Raw genomic sequence first — 21,066 nt, 5'->3', positions numbered from 1 at the left:
CGAAGAATGGAGGCAGAGTATTTTAGTACCAATCTTCAAGAACAAGGGGGGATGTTCAAAGTTGTACTAATTATCGTGGAATCAAGCTGATGAGCCATACTATGAAGTTATGTGAGAGAGTCATTGAGCACCGCTTAAGAAGGTTGACAAGCGTGACCAAAAACCAATTTGGTTTCATGCCTGGGAGGTCTACCATGGAAGCCATCTTCTTGGTACGACAGCTGATGGAGAGATATAGGGAGCAAAAGAAGGACCTTCATATGGTGTTCATTGATTTGGAGAAGGTCTATGATAAGATACCTCGGAATGTCATGTGGTGGGCCTTGGAGAAACACAAAGTCCCAATAAAGTACATTACCCTCATCAAGGATATGTATGATAATGTTGTGACAAGTGTTCGAACAAGTGATGGCGTCACTGATGACTTTCCAATTAGAATAGGGTTACACCAAGGGTCAGCTTTGAGCCCTTATCTTTTTGATTTGGTGATGGATGAGGTCACAAGGGATATACAAGGAGATATCTCATGGTGTATGCTCTTTGCGGATGATGTGGTGCCAGTCGATGATAGCCGAACGGGGGTTAATAGAAAGTTAGAGTTGTGGAGGCGACTCTAGAATCGAAAGGTTTTAGGCTTAGTAGAACTAAAACCAAATACATGAGGTGCAGTTTCAGTTCTACTAGGCACGAGCAGGGAGAGGTTAGCCTTGATGGGCAGGTGGTACCGGAGAGAGACACTTTTCGATATTTGGGGTCCATGTTGCAGAAGGATGGCGATATCGATGAAGATGTGGGCCACCGAATCAAGGCTGGTTGGATGAAGTGGCGCAAAGCTTCTGGCGTACTCTGTGACAAGAGAGTGCCACAAAAGCTAAAACGCAGGTTTTATAGGACAGTTATCCGACTTGCGATGTTGTATGGCGCGGAGTGTTGGCCAACGAAGAGACGACATATCCAACAGTTAAGTGTAGCAGAGATGCGCATGTTGAGATGGATATGTGTCCACACAAGAAATGATCGGGTACGGAATGACGATATACGGGAGAGAGTTGGGGTAGCACCGATTGAAAAGAAGCTGGTCCAACATCGTCTCAGATGGTTTGGACATATCCAACGGAGGCCTCCGGAAACGCCAGTGCATAGCGGACGGATAAAACGTGCTGAGAATGTTAAGAGGGGTCGTGGTAGACCAAACTTGACATGGGAGGAGTCCGTTAAGAGAGACCTGAAGGTTTGGAATATCGATAAAGATTTAGCCATGAACAGGTGTGCGTGGAAGTTAGCTATCCATGTTCCGGAACCATGATTTAGCTTCGAGATCTTATGGGTTTCAACTCTAGCCTACCCCAACTTGTTTGTTAGTGAAAGTCTTGGTTGTTGGTTGTTGGTTGTTGTTGGTTTAGTATAATTGTAGACACACCATTCTATAAAGATGTTGCAGTAAGATATGATAATTCCAGCACAAAGGCAGAAGCGAAATAGTAGCTCATATAAGTATTTTTTAAGGAAAAACCCAAAACCATAATATACTGAAGTTCGAAGGTGTGGCAAGCACAACCAGCAATTTTTAAATAAAGGCAAAAACTTACAGGATGGCAATTCTACCATTTATTCATTTCATCTGTAAATTTCATTTTGTGTGCGTGGTGTCTCAATTCATGAAAGTGTAATAATATGACAATACCGTCGAAGCTGAAAGGAAAATGCCAAAATCAAGATCGTTTTATTTGCAAATGAAGGTTTAGTTTTCATAGCTACAGTTGTATCTACATTTTTAGTAAATATAGTTCACCAAGGTATGAAAATATGAAATGTTTTGTGATCACGTGTTTACTTACCCATGAATTAGTAGGTTAGACAGATTTCCCTCTTCTCGAAAACGGGGTAAGATTGCATGTTGATACTTTCCTATAACGACCTTTAAAATGTCAATGCTTTTCATTTGGATCCAAATATCGCACGAACATGCCAAATATGTGACACAAGCACGACATCATCTCAGCCACGATTTCAGGAAGCAACAACCATTAGTTTTTTCATTAGAGTTTTGCAAAAGATTGAATTTTTCTTTTTTTTAACAGGAATGGCCTCGAAAAGCCTAGATGCTTCATTTATCACAGGCGGTTACAGACCATATTACAAACTGGAGCCTGAGTAAAAGACAAAGTATAGTCCAGCATTAGAAATAAGCAAAACGAACCCTAAAAAGATACAACAAAAAACAATCAGGTCCTTGGTCTCCGCCGACGATGCAAGACCTCCCGCCACGGCCATCCCCACCAGCTCCGGGGACGAAACCACTTGGAGAAGGAAGGAAGTGGAATGCCGTCGCTAGATCTTGAGAGAGCCTCCGATGGAGGTTGAAGAAAGCCTCACGCCGCATCCGCGTCGAGGCTTTGAGTTGGTGCTCGCCAGCATCTTGAGTCGGCCACCAATTAATGGGCGCCGACGATGTACTACAAGAAGAAGCACCTTCAGATCTTCCCCACCACCTTCCCGATGCGTAGGATACAACACCGCCACACATCTTCTCCTCGCCGCCACGGCCGACCTGAAGAATCTTGATAGCACCCAAGCTCCACATCGAGAGTTGGACATAAAGCACGACCTTATTGAAGGAGTTGTCGGCCCTACTCATCGTTCCCAGCTCCGACCATGAGAGCAAGAGAAATACGAGCAGAATCCCTACACCACTCAGATCTCATGCGCCTCCTCCACCTACCGGCATAAAGCCAACCTCTGGCATCTCGCCAACACACCTAAAACTACTATAAACAGGCCGAGAAGTCGATCCTCCTCTCCTCCAGGAAGCAGCGCCGCCGGATTTGAGTCGAAGGAGTGCTCAGGAGAGAGGAGCGACTCTCAAAGTTACGGTACCAAGGAGAGAGATGAAGAGAGAATGTTGCGGAGTGAATTTTCTATTGGGACATACTATCTCGTTTAATAGTAAGATCTCATGATAAATATGCTGGAATTTCACGCTGTAAACATAGTGGCATAAATCTAATTAACCCTATAGGAAATGACCTAAAGAGAAATTTGTGTGTATGTTTTGGTTATTTATGATTTCCAGCCTCAAATATTATGAAATCGTTGTAACACAAAAGTACATAGTCTAGTTCATAAAATGGTGAAAACAGCTAGCAGTTACATAAGCAAGTACCACTAAACCCAAAAGGAAATCAAAACACTTAGAAACATCGATCCAGCTGGTATGAAAGCTCATAACATCTAAAGCTACCTCAACGGTCCATAATTTCAGTACCAAGTCTAGCATATTCCGACATGCCAGTCTGAGTACTCTTTTTTGTTTCAGTTATACTGTCTAATTGATTTCAATTAATCAAACTGCACCGATTTCTTGGACCGAACCCTTCCTCTCCGTCTACAGTACAGGTTAGGCGATTTGTGAGCCCCCACTCGAACCACCTCACCGCCAGCGATTCGGTGGATTCCTCGCCCTCCGGCGGCGGGAGGACAAGGAATCCCCGGATGTACGCGTGTATATAGTGTAGGTTCTAGTAGGATGCTAGCCGGTGGCGTTGTGGAGGTGTTGGTGGCGCCGGAGTGGCTTTTACTAGCGGTGGTCTCCTCCTCCGCGGGTGGTGCTCCGTGGAGCGCTGGCGCTCCGTGGAGCGCTGGCGCGGATCTGCCATCCCCTGCGTGCTCCTGGCTCCGCGGAGCTGTGGAATGCGCCAATCCCTCGCCGGAGTCCGAGAGGTGGCGGATCCGGGCGTTTGAAGTTTCAGTTGGAGATGGTGATGCTGAGCAAGTCGACGATGATGGCGGAGCAGGGTGGAGGTTCTCCGGAACCGAGGACCGTCGACTTCCCGTCCGTAGAGGGACTCTCCCGATCCAAGGCGTATGCGGTGGAGGAGCGGAGGCGCGCCGGCGGAGCATCCTGTTCTTCGTCAACGACGTCGAGACCCAGAAGGGCTTCTTTGTATTTTCGTCTTTTTCTGGGTTGTTCTGTATGAATCTTGCTTAATACAATCATCTCTTTCTTCGCAAAAAAAAAATTGATTTCAATTAAGCTAAAGAACTCACCAAAAAAATGTGGACGATCAAACTGATTATATATGTTCTTAACCTGTTATTAACTCCTATGAATGATAAATCATACAAAGCTCCTAAATCATACAAAGCTCCTAAAGCTATGAAGCTGACTACATGCACAAAAAAATTCACAAAATATACAAATCAACAGGCGTGAAGGGACGCATGTCCCAGGTAAAGGTAACCACAGCATCAAGACCCAACAACCGTCATATCATCACAATTAATCTGCAAGAATCACGCAGAGTTGCACAAATAAAAGAATGGTCAATCCCCAAAGTTGCAAAGGAATCGGAATGAGGAGCTCACACAGGTTAGCCTCGAGACGTCTTTCCTACAGACCTAGCTCCTCTTCCCCAGTCCGCTGCTCCTCTCTCTAGCCTCCCTTGTGTTGGCTCCCGTTGTCTTCTTCACAATTTCAAACTATCTAGCCTCCTCTCCCTAGCCCATGGCCACACAAAGTTATTGAATCTCCTTCTCAACCATGGAACTTACCTGACAACAAAGCAATTCAAAAAAGGGTAAACACGCTGGACGGAACAAACAGTAATAGAACTCCATTATGCAACTAAATAAACCACTCATGACACACCGTATTCTAGTTCTAGCGAAAAAGTTATAACATGCAATTCTTGGATGATAGCTATAGTAAGTGATTGCTAATTTGTCAGAGACAATGCTCTTGAGAAAGTCCTTCAAAAATACAATATATGTACTGAAAATCTATAGCAAAAAGAATATCTTTACTATTAAAGTGAAACATGCGATGTCACAATTTCCCTGATGTCACACTTGGCATTATTTACAGAACAAATGACACCGCACTCACCTCTCCACGATTTACTCGCTCACGTCCCACCATGTTTTCACTTCGATCTTAAAAATAGCTAACAAATCTTATCTCAATATAAACGGCTAACAAATAGGAGTACATCTTTTGGCTTCGGGAAACCGTTTGCCTACAACAACAATCTCTCCCTATCGTTGCTCTCACGGGTCGCGACCCTCCCGCTCTCTTACGCGTCAGAGCGCCGCCTAGGTTCTGCCTCCACACCTTAGCCGCCACGAGTCAGCCGCACGATGCGAGCTCTCCACCGACGGCCGCATACAACTGGCGAAGTTTCTCTCTGCCTCCCAGCCACGAAGCCATCCGAGCTCTTTCCGTCCTATGACATTCATGACCATCAGGCACACGACACAAATTACGCCTTTTATTCCTGCAAAATCGCCATCACGCCTGGCACACACCTACATCACGGCTGCGATGCGCGAAGCTGTCCTCCGCGCGAGTTTCCCGGCGCCGCTGCCACGATCCTGCACGTTGCCAGCCGCCACGAGCCTTCACACGAGGCCGCCGCCCTGCGCCGGCAGGCCGCCATGCGAGCCTGCTCGCCGCCACATGCCTTGACTAGCCGACCTGAGCAGAGACCACGGCGGCTGATGGCGGCTTTTTCCGCTCCGTTCTGGACCTCCAACGACACGCCTCCGATGACGAAAACTTCATTCTCCCGGGTCAGTACATGCATCCTCATCCGGAAATGCAGGGCTCTCTCTTTCCAGTTGTTTGTTGGATATTTGTTGAGTCCATTCTAGCTTGATGTGATGAATTTCTCGTGTCAGATGCAAAATCAGACACGTTCTCTATGGGAAAGACTGCGACTAACATATGCATGCTAAATCGACAGGGGTCTCGGGTCTCGAATCAACACTGATGTTGCTAATGCTAAATCGATAGGTTCAGAATATCATTCTACAATATTGTTGCTAAATGCTCCAACTTCTATGCGTGTAATTCAATAATTTAGCAGCATCTGCTATTAATGGTGAGACATACTCCCTTCCAAAAAGTTGTGACATTTGATTCTTTGAGTAGAGTGAATTACCATTGTCTTCTCATTCAGTGATCATATTACAATTTATAGGGAGGAGGTATTGTTTAATATCAGTTACTTTCTGGGACGGAGAAAACAAAAAAAATTGTATGTCATCTTCCAAACACACTCCATTTCAGTAACCAATGGGCAAAACTAAGGTAATTAACAACAACCGCTGCATTGAATATTATCTTTATTACTTTATATATAATTTATATAGATCATAAACCGTATAATGTGTGCTGGCAAGAGGTACGAATTCATAAACATAAGAATATTGTTGATCATTTCTTGATTTTCAAGTACTCGTGTAGAGTGAAACTGTGAACACACAAATGTGTTAGCTGTGCTGCACCATTTATTTTGTGAACGTGTTTCAATCCAGTGACTTATTCTTCAATGGGGGATGTTTTTTTTAAACTGAAATAATCTACATTTCATTTCATTGAACTGTAAGATATTCTCCAGTGGTGGAGAGGGGAGGAGGTCAGACCGGCAGCAACGCTCATGAGAACAGTGAGCAACGAGGCGCCAGATCTTGATGGTATAGAGCACGCGGAAGAAGCGGCCTTTCAGCATGGAAGCTCGGTGGCGGATGCGGAGGCCACCGACTTGGTCGCTGCATTTGGTGCACGTAGTTTTCCACTGCTGCTTGACTTGAGTGGATGGATAAAGCGATGTGGGGAATTTTGCATGAGGTCGTCAATGGTTGCTCCAGCTGCTGGAATTTAGCCTGATTTCTGCCACCTACAGAACTAATCCAATACCAACCACACAGATCCATATTGCTTATTGATGAATTGGTTAGTTCACTCGAGATTTCGGGACAAGATCAGGGTGAGGTTTCATCTAAAAAAGGATCAGGGCGAGGTGCAGGTTTCTGTATCCAAATGGTCTCCTCCTGAAATTAGATAGATGTATGAATACAGATGCAGCTATCGATGCTAGGGGGTGGCGTGGAGGTAGAGGTGCAGACCTTCTGGCTCAGGATCATACTGAAAATTTTGTTGCTGCAGGCTGCGCAAGTATGAGTAATGGCTTTCAGAAAGTTATAGCAGACAATGACTGCCATATGATTCAGCGGGTGTGGAATTCAGAAATAAGGAGAGATGAGTGGGAGTCCATGTACTCCCTGAGAAGAGAAATCACTTCACGCTTTCCAAAGATTCAAGCTGCTGTTTGCAAAGCGTGACGCGAAATCTGTTGCTCTTGTCTGTGCAAATGAGATTATAAGCTTAGCTGTTTGCTTTACAAATTTCGATGTAATCCCCTGATTTTCTAAGTGAATCTGTACAATCAGAATTGCCAGATGGATCAACAGCCGGTGAGGTAGTGCAGCTGTCATCTTTCTCTAATTGCCTTCACAAATAAAGCAGTACTTATAAATCAGTTAATGGACAAACAGAGCGAAAAATGTGAACGGAAGGACAGAACAAGCCTAGGTCAAAAAAACACCTCTTCAACTTACAATTTGATTTGTTTTGTGCAAATTTAAGAGACAAATTTATTTGGTATGTATCAGAATTTGTTCTGCCGTGGCAAATAAGGAATAATGAATATGATGATAGTGAAATAAGGAATCAAATTTCACATGGGCGCGATGACGTTTTATATTGGCTAATTACATGCAAGGATGAGCAGAGTAGTTGGTTATGTAATTTAAATGAGATTACGGGCTTGATCCCTACACACCAACCACATCGTAAAGCTTCATGAAAGGAAAATAGAAAAACAATAAAATTATGTGGCACAGTGGTTGCTTTGGCATCATCGAAGAGCGGACCTCATCAACTCTCTATTCTTTTAGAGGAGGCAACTGCTCCGTAGCGAAGCACGGGATTTCTCCTAGTTTACTATTAAAGTGAAATATGTAATGTCACACTTCTCTTTGATGTCACACTTTCTCTTGATGTCACACTTCCTCCTATTTACGGAACAAATGCCACTACAGTCAAACCATTTACCCATCCCCAAGTGTGATCGCAAATGTCTAACCAACTCCCGCCTCCAGTTCCCCCGCTGCCGGAAGTTGCCAGCGCACCTCTGTACCAGCTCCACCGGCCGGTGCCCGTGTGATTGCCCCCGTGCGCCCGAATTCTGCAGCCTTGTACATGCGCCGACGGAATTCTTCAAGGAGGACCTCGCGGGAGCTGGGGCGGGACCAGAGGAGGGCCAGGAGGAGGAATCGGAGGCAGAAACGATGTATACGCCTTCCACATCTCGATACACAGGCGGAGCTGTAACATCCCCAATTTTCAAACAAAGAAGAAAATGAATTTCCTTTTCCCAAAAATGGGAACCAACAAAAACTTTTATTACATATGATGCTATGCATAGTGCTTATACCTAATTCTTGTGTTATTGCCATGATTATTTGTTTATTACATTGAACATATTTCCAAAACCCTAAACCCTAACTTTCTCAAAACCAAAAAGGATCAAATAGGAAGGAACTAAAATAAAATAAAAAGACATATGTGGGCATATAGCCCTAGTGTGCAAATCTTGACTATACCCTTCTTACTTTTCTAAATGTGGTGAACTATGGTTAGACCCCACTAAACCCTAAACCTCACCCCTCTTTTCACCATCCAAGATAAAACAAAATAAAAAGAAATTAAATTAAAAAGAAAAGGGCCTATGTAAGCCTATGGCTAATATTTGCAAATAATCAACTAGGCCTTGCTCTACCTTGTTGGATGATTTGAAAGGCCTAAACAAACCTAACCTAGTACTTACCAACTCAATCAAATGAGAAACAAAGAGGAAATAAAATTATGCATAAAAGCATATGTGGCACTTAGCCATATTACCAGATCTTGCCCTATGCCTTCATACTCTACCCAAATGGTTTGAAACCATCACAAAACCCCATCTAACCTTAAATGGACCCTAGACCATGCCCAAGTAAAGCAAGAGGAACAAAAAAGAAAAATAAGGAAAATTGGAATATCACCTCTTATGTGTTTATGGCCATTTTTGCAAATCTTTGAACTAGGCCTTTTGGAATTGTTTCAATGGTTTGGAAATGTTCCTAAACTGATAAGAATCACTTTTGACTCAAGAAAAACCAAATCAAATAAAGAGAAAATCAAAAACCAAGTCACATATGATAATGGTCATATGTGACACTTTTAACATCTTACCCACTTTGAGCCCTTGTATTAAGTGTTTTCCAAACTAAACTGGCTCAAACCTTTGCACCTCATCCAAGAGCACATCAAGGTGAACAAGTTTTGTGTTGACCACCATGGTTGACTCTGCTTACATTGACCAATATAAATGTGACAAGTGGCTAACTTGAAACAAAGAGAAGATCATCCCCATTTTGAAACTTTGCAAATCAGCACCATTTTTCAAACCACCACCACCATTCTACTCCACTTACTATTTAAATCAACTCCACCAAAAATTTCTGAAAAATTCAAATATTTTCTTCTTGCGGCCATTAACACAAACACTTGGCAGGCATCAAACCACTTTATGCATACATGCTATTATCCAGTAAATATTAGACTAAACCATCACACTTCTGATCACCATTGACCTTCTCTTACCCCCGGTACACAATGTCAGGCTTTGGAGATACTGATTAAAGCATGGCAATGATCAAACCATGCCATGCCGAGCTATCATGGCACTCACCATGCCAAATCCATCTCCAACCCTCTCTGGTCACACTCTCTTTGCCAAACTAGCTCCCCTCACCTCCCTGGTCCTGCCTGTACTATCCCTGGCCCGAAACGAGCATGACATTGGCCAGCACAGACGCGCCCATGCCAGCCACGGCGCGCCAGAGCGTGCACTAGCACGTCTCTGGACACGACAGAGCGCACGCTCGCCTCATCGCTGTCATCCTCCTCTTGCTCCCTCCTCTCGCACGCGTGATCACCACTGCACCAGCTAGCCCCTAGACAACCTCACTGGCACGCGGAAGCGCTAACAACGTCGCCATGATCGTCGTCCTCCGCCACGGCCCTGCTCGCTCCCATCAAGCTCCTGCACGCTCTCGTCCATCATTGGCCGCGCCAACACGCTCCCTAGCTTCGCCTAGACGTCGCCTACCTCATGCGCAACCTCCCTTGCCCCTTCGCAGCTCCAAACCGCCACGCCATGCTCGACCTCCACGGGCACCCACAACACACGCGCGCAGCTATAAATAGAGGCACCCCCTTGAGGAATTCTTCACACCAGCTCGCTTCTCTCCCTTCACTTGCTCTCCTCGAACCCTCTTCCATCCACATTGCCATCGGAGTTGCTCCAATTTCATCGACGACCGCCGCGGCAGTAGCGAGACGGCGACAACGATTGGCGCCACCCCAGCCTCTCCCTCGACCACCATTCGACTCACCTTCATCGACAACGTCGATTGCCCGCCTCGCCGACCTTGCTAGACGCCAGTGAGCCTCTTATCGCGACCCTCTGGCCGCCGGTAGGGTTTGCTCTCCGGCGAGCTCCTGTCGAGGAAGGTGACGACGCTCAGCCGTCTGATCCTCTTTTAATCCAACGCACCGCACGCACGCGTACCGTTTCGCCGTTTAACTATCGCTGACACGTAGGCCCCACATGTCAGGCAGCCTGCGGCGCGCTGAAGCGTTACTGGGCTAGCCCATTTAGTTTTCCCGCGTGGCCCGTTAAATTCAAATCTGAGTTATTCTTTTGATTCAAATTTGCTTGCAGATGCCTTTTTCAAAATCAAATAAATTCAAATCTGCTCAACCAAATTTGATGAACTTTATATTTTTGGAAAGCTTATGAAATTCTCTATCCAACCAAACTGGATTCAAACCTAGATCTGTTGTAGAATTTGAATGATAAAAATAACAAGTCAGAAGGTTTCCAAGATTCAAATAAATTTATAAAATCAACCATAATGAATTTTTAAGTGAATCCAATTGCTATGATTCACATTTTCAATTCTCTAATTGAATATGAAAAAATATGATATAGTTGTTTTTATGATCATGGTCTAGAATCAAAAATTGGATATGTAGTCAATACTAGCCCATTTAAATTATTTTCAAATTTAGGATTTCAAATCTATGAAGTGTAGCACCTCATTTAAATCATCTTCCCAAGTAGTATGAAGTAATATGATGACCTTTGGTGCATGGTCTCATACTTACTTACTTGAGGAGCTTAAATCAAATAGTTATTTAAAATGCATGAGGTATAGTACCTCATTTAAACCATTTTCCCCACATAGTAGATATGAAGTGTTGACCTTGGTCAACATGATCTCATACTTGGTATTTGAGGAAATTAAATCTTAACAAGGTTCAATGAGAGGAAATTATTTCTCCAAACTAAATAGAAACCCTAATCCATATATCAATGAGAGGAAATTATTTTCCTAACACTAAGTAAGAAAACCCTAGCATAATTTTGGGTAGCAATGTTAAGTGATGATGCTAGATCATTGGTGTGAGCCATTAAGGCTAATTAAGTCTACTTAAGTATTGTTTGGTGATTGTATCCTCGTATTCGTTTATAGACGCTATTACCGGAGACTATCAAAAGGAGGAGGTATTCTACCAAGAAGAAGAAGATAACTTTGATCACTACCCCAATCAAGGCAAGCTAATATTCTTGCAAGTTGCCCTAGTGCAAAGCTCTACAAGAGCAAGGCACCATTACATATTACTTTATGCTTAATGATCCTACCCCAAGTTTTTACCTTACAAGTTTTGACTTTGGTTTATCAAAGATTATTTTTGATTCATGATTCACTTAGTCTAGCAATGGAGTGGTACAAGAGCATCACACTTAGCCTAGCAAGCTATAAGCTATTTAGCACCCCTCATAACTAGTAGCTAGTGCTAAACATTAAAAGTGACTACTCTAGTTGGGAACTTGTGAAAACCAATGACTTTGAAAAACTTGGAATGATGAGTCATTCTATTGAAAGATTTTGAAGGTGAATATGACTTGTGAATGACTTGGTGAATTTTACAAAACTGATGGTTGGGTTCGGATGCGATACCATTCCAATTCTTAAGTACCCCCACAATACCTGAATCTGGGTAGGGCTTAACTGGAAACTTATGTATTTTAGTATGGGTTCCCTCTGAACAAGCGTCATAGGGGTTATGCGAAAGTTGCCTCCACTGAAAGTGAAATGACGTGAACTGAGGTGAATGTCAGACCCAAGCCCTGTGCAGTTCCCAGGTTGACTGTTGGTCTTCACTGGGAGGCCAAGCTCATGGGGAGAGGTGCCTATACTAGGGTATGCAAATGAAAGGTTATGATTGGTAGTTCGCGCACTGAGTGCGATAAATCAGGGCCAATTACCCCTGACGGACTATTGCAATTGTTGTGGCACAAGTGTACAACCTCTGCAGAGTTTAAACTATTCGAATAGCTGCGTCCGCGGTCATGGACAGTTGGAAAGGCCATACTGTTCCGTCATCAGAACTTTTCCAAAAATATGAAGGGTGACTTGTGACTTAAATTGGAAAGGTGAATTTGACTTTGAATCACAACAGAGTTGTGGGAATGACACTAATGTTCCCACTTGAGTTAGTTAGACAATCAAAGAGTCTTTTATTACTAAAGTGCTTATGAAATAAAATTGGCTTATTGCAAATGAACCTAGAGCTTAGCACCCCCTTACCATAGTTGATAGTACTTACATTAGTATTAGTTTGCGGGTACTTTAAAGTACTCATGGCTTTATCCCTGGCTATTCCAATGGCCAGACTATGAAGATGAGCCCCAGTACCAGGATGAAGGACAATAGGACGTCTACGACAACTAGGACCACTCCTGACGTCAATAGTTGCCTGTGGATCAGATGGACCACACTCGCTACTTCGCTTCCGCTATGTGTTTTGTAATTGGATCTCTAGATCCACTATGTTGTAAGAACAGATCATGTGATCCTCTATTTGTAAGACGATTATGGTATGTAATGAATGATGTTATGTGATATCAATCTATTATGTCTCGCAAAAACAATATTCCTGGGATGGCGATGTATGGCATAATAAGCATCTGGACTTAAAAATCCGGGTGTTGACTAGTTGGTATCAGAGCCATTGTTTGACCTTAGGAGACCCTAGTTAGAATGGACGTCTAAAAAACTTAGTTTCAAAACAAAGGAAGTGAATATTTATGAAAACTTATTCTCACTCTTATCCTTGAGATCTTCTTCAAAATAAGAAATTATGCTCTACTTTTCCTTGAAAATTCTACATAAAAGTTTGCACACTTGATCACATCTCTAACTTACTCATCCAAATTGCTCACAGATGGAGTACACCTGCAAGTCCTATCAGCATGGCCACGGAGGAAACCTCAAGTTCGAGAAGGATCTGGAGAAATTAGTGGAATATTTAGAACGCCTGTATCCCGAGTTCTTCGGAGTACCCCTCAATAATCAGTCGGGAGGACAACCTCGGTGGGAAATTACTGCAGATCTAAAAAGAAAGCTAGGAGCCCCAATATGGGAAACCATCTGGTTTTCTGTAACGGGAAACACTTGGAAGGAAGGAATAGCCAGAGCGATGCATGAAGCAATTGCCCGTCTGTGTGGACAGAATGTGAACAAACTCAAGAACACTCGCTTCATCTACTACCCAAGACATGACCCCATGGGAAGGCCAATAACCATGCCACCGCACCCGGAGATGAACCACTATGTGGCATACCTGGATTTCATGTTGTACAAGACCCGCAAGGAGTTGGACAACGCCCTCGCCTTTCGCCAAGCATATTACCCGTGAAGACGAAGAATTCACCCTGAAGAGTAGTGTCACTAAAGCACTTGAGTAGGTGTGAGTTTGTATCAGGATCCCCTTGTATCGTAGAATGAATGAATGGTTCTTCAAACCAACGGTGTGTTAGCTTTGTAATGTGTGATGCTTGGTATGAATGAAAAAGTGTTGTTGGTTTTTACCCCCTCAACACTACTCAAGTTTTCAAGTTTTGAACATTTTTGAACTTTAAATCAAACAAACCATAGAAATTTCCCTCTTATCTTATCATCTACCTCAATGTTCAGATGGCCCCACCAACCCGCAGCACCAACCAGGATGTAATGATGCAAATGCTGCAGATGATGATGGCCGACCGAGAAGCCGAGAGAGCTAAAAGACAAGCCAATATTGCAGCCCTGCAGCAGATAGCCTAGAACAATCAAGGCCATGGAAACCATGATCACCCTGGATTGAAGTTGAAGAACTTTCAGAACACCAACCCTCCGATGTTCAGCAAGACAGAAGAGCCACTTGACCCAGATGATTGGCTCCAAACCATGGAGAACAACCTGGAAGTTGCGGGAGTAGAAGCCGCAGAAAAAGTATTGTTCACCACCCACTACCTGTCACGACCTGCAAGAGCCTGGTGGACAAGTGCCCGTGCAATGAATGCGGGGCAAATGATGACTTGGGAAGACTTCAAACTCAAGTTCAGAAAATACCATGTGCCCCAAGGACTGATCAAGAAGATGAGAGACGAGTTTCGCAAACTCAAACAAGGAAGGATGTCCGTGGTGGAATACCGCGACAGATTTCTCACTCTGTCAAGGTACGCCCCGGATGAGACCGACACCAACGAGAAGAGGAAGGAGAGATTTCTGAATGGATTGCATGATGAAATGCAAACTGTGTTAGTGAACATTCCGTTCGCTGACTTGGAAGCTCTTGTGGACTCAGCCATACAGATGGAAGGGAAGCTGCATCAAGCCAACGAGAACTGCAAGCGATGGATGATGAACCAGAATGGACCCCACCATACACAAAAGTACTGCAACAACTCATCGGGAGGATTTACCCCAAGACACAACAAGCCCCCTACTCAGACATACCGCCCAAACTACTCCAACAACAATGGAGGACCCCCGAAGCCCGGAGGCAACAACAACCACCGCCACAATAACAACAACAACCACAACAGCAACAACAACAATGGGAACAACAGCAACACCAACAACGTGGAGGTAGGTTTATTATCATGCTATTTAAATAGGCTTCTTTCTTGATATATTTGCTCCTACATAACGGAGGATATGCGGAGCTAGCTTGATATTGCAGATATATAAGGAGCACAATCAGTTTGATGGTGTAAAAGTTAAAGCAGGTTACCTCTGTATTTCTGTGTCCTGATAGGTCCTGAGTTCGAATCGTGTGTGTTATTTTTAGGAAACATGCTAATAGAGGTATGGTAATCAGCGCTTCTCACTTCTAAGCAGAAATTTTTGCGGCGCTCATCTGCTATTCTGTCCGGTGCCCGATTATAGTAATATAATAGGGTGTGTTGAGTGCAAGTTGATAGATATTTTCGGTCTGAAGTTTATTTCATGCCTGTTTGCTAATATTTCTGTTTCGTCATTAACTCATTTTTGGAGCTAGGAAATGTGAGCCTAGATACAAGTTTTTCTTGCTTCCATGAATACCGTCGTGCGGGTGAGTACAACTGCAGTCAGGTATACTGCATACCATGCCTCCTCTTTTTCCGATTATACTTCTACTTGGTTATAAATTAAAGGTATATAGTTCATTTGTTTTGCTGCTATTCGGTTCTTAATTAAAGGATAGATAGTACACTCAAATTCTTATTCTGATTTTTGTGTATGAGAATTGGCAATTTTACATATGAACAATTTCATAATCCTCTAGGAAAAGTTGAGATCAGAGTGATTGTCCTTTGATAACTACCAATGTTCTGGGCTTCATCTAACCAACATGTCCTTTTTTTTACTTGGTTCCTCGCTTTATGTTGGATTCTTCCTACCACATGAGCTTGCTAATTCTCAATACACATTTTTTCTGAAATGGGTGCCACTCTGCTTTTAAGTTGACCAAGTAATCTGGCAACCTGCCACTCTCTTGCGAGTTGTATGTTCAAAAACCAGCCTACTGTATTTTAAGATAATGCTTGCATCCAACTGCACGTGAAGTAGACAAACATAATACGCAATTTCTTTTATGCACGTTTGTTCAAAAGAAAGTTTATATGCTTCAGAGAAAAGAAAATGAGTTACTCAAAAAGTGAATGGGGCATGCATTAGGACCAAATCGTAGATTGATTATACATAGGTCTTCAGATTATTATTATGTCTCTAATTGCACAATTGTATGTACTGTTTTTGTTGACTTCATGTCCAGTTTTTCTTACCACAGGGTCCATTGACATTGTCCACTATACCATGAATATTTCTAATTGCTTTGTTTATTTTCTACACTAGGCATGGGTGTCTAGGTGAAAAGAGAGTCCGTATTTGAGTCATAGTTGAAGTGAAATTTGTTCATTGTACCACTAAGTACATTTGTTTACTTTAGTGTCGTGGGCCAGCTAGGTATTGTTAGTGCCTGCACATAAAGGGCCGCCTTAGAGGAGAGTGTGATAATTCAACTGTTGGCATCTTCTTCAGCGATGGAGATCCGGATTGAGCCGAGTAACAATAGATGAAGCCTCTGTCTGGATTATATACTAGGAATGCTCCGCCACCTGTAGAGACATACACTGCAATTTACAGTTTTAAGTAGGAGTATGTTATATTAAGTGCCATGCCATGCGTCCAGTATATGTATGTTGCGCATCCAGTTAGTTACTGATGCTTTATGCTTAATTGTTTTCAGGGTGCATTCTTGTATTGCTGAGATTAGATGGTCCAGGTTTTCTTTCGCTATTTATTTGTGGCTTGCACTGAACCTTAATGTGATAGCGATGGTTGATGTAGAGTTATCAGTGGTATTAGGTGAAGCCTCTGTCCGGATTATATACTAGGAATACTCCGCCACCTGTAGAGAGATACACTTCAATTTACAGTTTCAAGTAGGAGTATGTTATATTAAGTGCCATGCCATGCTTCCAGTATATGTATGTTGCACATCCAGTTAGTTACTGATGCTTTATGCTTCTTTTCAGGGTGCATTTTCGTATTGCTGAGATCAGATGGTCCAGGTCTTCTTTTGCTATTTATTTGTGGCTTGCACTGAACCTTAATGTGATAGCGATGGTTGATGTACAGTTATTGGTGGTATATGATGGAAGCTAGCTTCGGAACACACACACTTTGTACTCTGTACCGAAGGTTTTTGTAATGGCATGTTTTGTTTGTACATGCATAACATTATGTAATGAGTTTGTGTTGTTTAATCGTTCATTACTGGACAGACGGTGCAACCAATGGAGCTAACTTGAAGAATAATGATGTTTGCTTCCAATTATTACGTCTACAGGATGAACCGCCTTCTTTTCCGTAAAGTTTGCAGCCGCCTCTTCCCCAAGTTTGTGCTGGATGGCCGTGCTTGCCTGCCCCCTGCGTCACACTCGCCTACCGCCCTACTGCGGGTCTAGCTTGACCACAAGCTAGAGTGGCAAGTTGTAGGGGCTCAACGACGACTATGAGGGATGAGCTACCTCTCCCCTGATATGCATATTCAACAGCAAAGATGCAGCATCGGCCACCATGTGAGTACGGTGGTCGGTGGATGTCGATGGCCATCGGTGCTCTACTGACATTATTATTCTCTTTCCCTCTTTATTGCAGGTATCGCAAAGGGGTCATGCCCTCTCACTTTGCCAAGGCGGGACACCAGACGCGTGGAGGGAGATGGCCAGTTTTCGTGGGAAGCGACACCACCGCCATTGCATCACATGCTAAAACACCTGCAACTCTCGGAATTTTCATTGATTACATTCACAAGAAAACATTACAGACATTGATTGCAAAAGTTATAGTAAATAACTAGATATGGTGGTAGGCCTAGGCAAAAGTGGTTTCTAAATTTACACTGAAAATTTATAACTAGGCAGTGTATTCGATCTTGTGTTTCTTGCTAAAACATCAGCTCCATAGTTTATCTACCATTGGACATGCTTGCACATCAAGTTTTTGCCTCTTGCATCTTGTTTCGTCAGCAACTCCGTAGAACTGATCTGCCAGTATACATTTGCATTCTGTGTTATGGAAGTTGAGATCTTGGATGGCATGCATTGTTAGATATGAACATTTAGTGTCGTAGCTGAAGCATGGTTATAGGATTTAACTACTAAAACGGGGTCTACAGGCCTCATCATCAGCTAATAAATAATATACCTCATTTTTCAGTTTGCAGTGAAGGAAGGGGAAGTTTGCCTCTATATATATGAAACAGGAGGCATCGGAGAAGCAGAAATCAGAGGGTTGATTGTCCTGGTCATAGTTCGCGAAGAAATGTATTCTCATGTGGGGATCTGATACCCTGCAATACACAATTTAGTTACAAGTTTTTAACACGACCAGACGTAGTTTTCTTCTTAGTATTATGTTTACATATAGATTACTCACCAAGAAGTTACAAGTGAACTTTTTTTTTATCATCCTAACTGTCTTATTGGACCATGTCGCACCTGGTTTTTTATCATCATAACTCTCATAATTGCATCAGAACACAAAATAAATTAGCAGGAGTCATTTTTGAGTGTCGGACATATCTCTAAGGATAGCTCTTTGAGCATTACAAAGTTTTCTTCTATATTATCTATGCTCTTTGCTTCAGTCCATATTCTCCTTCAGGTGCCAAAGAAATTTTTGTCTCACTTTACGCTAATCTATTCAGTTAAAGTTGATGATGATAAACTTCTGTAGGTTTGAAACCGATAATCTACAGAGAAGTAGAAACGACTAAGTGAATGTATGTTCTATGTAAATTGTAGATAATCCCCTTTGAGATCGGAGTGCTTAGTATAAATTTCAATCAGTATAGATGTGGTGTAATGATCCAATAATAATATGAGCTAAACTGGTGTCATTGCTATTTGGAGTACTTGGTGTCGGTTGCCGGTTACCAAGTGTGTGTCGGGTTCTTGAATCCAGGATTTTTATCATTTCGTTTAGGTTCAATGGTATAATGAAATTTGACAAAGATCACACATACATGTACAACGTGTATCTACTCTTGGTAGATGATTTCTCTGGCAATTACATCCGAATGATACCGAGAACAACAAATAAGCCTTGAGGAGGCAGCTGTTCTTCAAGTCAATGTACCCATACATGTACCACATCCACAACTACATGTATATACAGTTTTGCCGTATAGGTGATTCCGCTGAAAATCATGTCCAAGTTATATATACTGAAACCGATAAATTAACATTCAGGAAAACTATGCAACACACTTGAATAATACCTATCTTACATTCTTCAACTTGCAACTACTTTATGGCCGGGCTAGGCGCGGCGTGCCGCCACGCCATCTCTTGCTAGTTGTAATTAGACACCAACTCCTTCGTGTCGTGTATCACGTATACATGTCATATACGGTTGTATTTGTATGATCATGTCAATATAAAGTGGAGACCGTGCGGGGCTGTTGACCCACACACAAAACCCTAAATCCTCTTTTCAATCTTGGTATCAGAGCCGCAGCCGCCGCGAGCCCCATCTGCCGCCGCTGCAAGATCCGATCGTCACCGCCGCCGCGAGTTCTCTCCGCCGCCACCGCGATGACGTCCTCCCTCCAGCTCTCCACTAATGCCGGGTCCATGGCATTGTCTTCGTCCATCTCTGCTCCCGCGGGGATCGCCCCCACGACCGCGGTTCGGCTGGAGGCCGGGAACTTCGACCTCTGGAAGGGCATCCTCCTTCCCAATCTCGCTGGTGCCGGTCTTCATCGCCACCTTGACGCAACCGTCGCGGCGCCAGCGAAGACCATCACCACGGGGGAGGGTGACAAGGCCACTACGGTGGCTAACCCCGAGTACGAGCGCTGGTGGATCCAGGACCAGCGCGTCATCGGGCTTCTTCTCGGCTCCATGGAGCCCGACATCGCCAACCAACTCATTGGTCGCGCGACCGCTGCCTCGGTCTGGAAAAGCGTCCATGACTTGTACGGCGCGTAGAGTCGCACCAATGTGTGCCACATCCATCGCCAACTGGTGTCGACGCGCAAGGAAGACCTCTCCGCCGCCGCTTACATGCAGAAGATGAAGGCTTTAGCCGATGCCATGGCTGCAGCCGGTGTTCCCATCACCGATGACGAGATCGTCGATTACATCGTCATCGGGCTCGGTTCTGCCTACAACGCCGTCACCGCACCGCTCACCCTCGGCAACAGCACTGAGGCGATCTCCTATGCAACATTCTACTCGAACGTGCTCTCCTTCGAGTCCCTCCAAGCGCAGCAGGCACACGCCAAGGGCTGGACCTCCTCGGTCAATGCAGCCATGCGCCCTAACCCTGCCTTTCAAGGCGGTGGATCCTCCACCCATCCCTACGACAATAATGGCCAGCAGGGGCAGTCCCGCGGCAGCGGCGGAAATGGTGGCTACGGTGGTCGCAATGATGGTGGCGGCTACGACCGCAACGATGGTGGCAGCTTCGGTGGTCGCAATGACGGCCGCACTGGTGGAGGCAATGGTGGCGACTGGGACAAATAGTCAACCAAGGCAAGCCACCACTTGATGCATCTCTGATCCTATATATATCTTACTCTTGCATTATTGCAGGTTTTATAAAGTGCATGTCTTTTTATTTTCATTTTGGTGGTTAGTGCCACCCGGAGTTTTTATTGATCCACCCTTAGGGTGCAGCCCTCGTTGGAACCTACTGATTCCACCTCCAATAGTGATATGGTGCTTATCACCTTGTCATCCTTGTCGCCTCTTTTCAAAGAGAAATTGGACTATAGGTTGGGAGCCCTCGAAAAACATTTGTGAAAATTGTTTTCTAGCAAAGAGGTTTTTCTGGAAAACCTTGGAACGGGCAACGGTCGCAACAACAACAACCGCAATGGTGGTGGGAACGGTCAGCAGCGCCGCTGGCGGCCACGCTGCCAAATCTGTGGCAATTGGGGGCATGTCGCCAAGGACTGCCGCAACTGCTTCGACACCAAATATCAGCCTCCGCAGCAGCGCGGAGGCAATGCTGCCACGACAAACAACAACAACAACCCCTGGATCATGGATTCAGGGGCTACAGACCACCTGACCAGCGAGCTCGCCCGCCTTCAAGCTTACGAGCGCTACGGCGGCAAAGATCAGGTGCAAGTGGCCAATGGTGCATGTTTGTCAATTTCGCATGTTGGTCATTCACTTTTAGCTGGCTCATCGATTCATCTTAAGAACATCCTTCATGTACCTAATGCTCGTCTAAGTCTCCTTTCCGTTTATCGTATCGTCTGTGACAATCATGTGTTTGTCGAGTTTC

General features: G+C 44.1%; 1 long non-coding RNA gene across 1 annotated transcript; it reads left to right on the top strand.

Annotated features, from left to right (window-relative positions):
- Window positions 1-5,090: 5,090 nt before the first annotated feature.
- LOC127325947 (uncharacterized) lies at window positions 5,091-7,274 on the top strand. Its single transcript, XR_007867462.2, has 3 exons — window positions 5,091-5,568; window positions 5,742-5,879; window positions 5,979-7,274. It is a non-coding gene; the product is annotated as an uncharacterized lncRNA (long non-coding RNA).
- The last annotated feature ends 13,792 nt before the right edge of the window (window positions 7,275-21,066 follow it).

Source organism: Lolium perenne, chromosome 6 (assembly GCF_019359855.2).
Source record: "Lolium perenne isolate Kyuss_39 chromosome 6, Kyuss_2.0, whole genome shotgun sequence".
NCBI classification, from domain to species: Eukaryota; Viridiplantae; Streptophyta; class Magnoliopsida; order Poales; family Poaceae; genus Lolium; species Lolium perenne.
This window is presented reverse-complemented; position numbering and strand designations above follow the sequence as displayed.